This window comes from Sinocyclocheilus anshuiensis, unplaced genomic scaffold (genome assembly GCF_001515605.1).
Source record: "Sinocyclocheilus anshuiensis isolate Anshui unplaced genomic scaffold, SAMN03320099.WGS_v1.1 scaffold2019, whole genome shotgun sequence".
Classification (NCBI taxonomy): Eukaryota; Metazoa; Chordata; class Actinopteri; order Cypriniformes; family Cyprinidae; genus Sinocyclocheilus; species Sinocyclocheilus anshuiensis.
In genome coordinates, this window is record NW_015548326.1 from 42570 (window position 1) to 43873 (window position 1304).

Genomic DNA, 1304 nt, shown 5'->3' on the forward strand with positions numbered 1-1304 from the left:
CCGGTGTCCTGCAGAGTTTAGCTCCAACCCTAATTAAACACACCTGAACCAGCTAATCAAGGTCTTACTAGGCATAGAAACTTTCAGTCAGGTGTGTTGAGGCAAGTTGGAGCTAAACTCTGCAGGACACCGGCCCTCCAGGAATGAGTTTGGACAGCCCTGCCATAGAGGAACCATTTTTGGTTCCACAAAGAACCATTCAGTCAAAGGTTCTTTAAAGAACCATCTCTTTCTTACCTTTTTGTAATCTGAAGAACCTTCTTTCGCCACAAAGAACCTTTTGTGAAACAGAAAGGTTCTTCAGATGTTAAAGGTTCTTTATGGAACCATTTAGACAAAAAGGTTCTTCTATGGGATCGCGAAGCACCTTTATTTCTAAGTTTCTTTTACTTTGCACTGGGATTTGACTTGACTAATTTAAATTATTTTTTAATAGTAATCAAATTCAAGACAGTATACCGCGCCTAAAAAAAAACAAAAACAAAAAAAAATTAAATCAGTCTTGGCTATTTTAAGCACCTTGAAAATATGATGGGAAAAGAGACTTAAAAAATTCCTCAAAATGTTTTAAATGTCTCAGTCAGGGCATCCACACATTTTGACCAATGAATTGTCCAACATTTTAAAAAGAATTCTTCATTACTGATTAAGTATTTTAACATTTTGTAGACTATTTCCATTTGTCACATACTAATTCCAGGAATTGTTTTTAAAAATACTCTTACGCATGCAAATGCTTCTAATAAAACAAAAAGTTTTGGGATTTGAATGAGCCCCCTTGTGGAAGACCACCTCTTGTCTCTTAAGCAACAGCTATTAGTAACATTTACCTAGTCATTTATCTGGTCCAAAAGATTGATCATAGTTTCCACAAAATTAAGCATATTAAGCAGCAAAACTGTTTTTGACATTGATAATAAGAAGAAATAGATCATGTGACACTGAAGGATCATGTGACTGAAGACTGGAGTAATGATGCTGAAAATTCAGCTTTACCATCACAGGAATAAATTACATTTTAAAATGCACGAAAATAGAAAACAGTTATTTTAAACTGTAATGATATTTCACAATATTACTGTTTTTTTACTGGATTAAATAAACAAAGCCTCAAAAATATTTCCAAAACGTTTTCAAAAACATCAAAAATCTTACAGACCCCAAACTTTTGAACAGTGGTGTGTGTGGGTGTGTATTATATATATATATATATATATATATATATATATATATATATATATATACAGTGGGTACGGAAAGTATTCAGACCCCCTTCAATTTTTCACTCTTTGTTATATTGCAGC

The 1304-nt window shown here is 33.1% G+C and overlaps 1 protein-coding gene across 3 annotated transcripts in view; it reads left to right on the top strand.

Moving 5' to 3' along the window:
- The window catches only part of LOC107656472 (E3 ubiquitin-protein ligase RNF115-like), a 9890-nt gene that overhangs the window by 4780 nt on the left and 3806 nt on the right, over positions 1-1304 (top strand). The gene's annotated exons all lie outside the window — the stretch shown is intronic.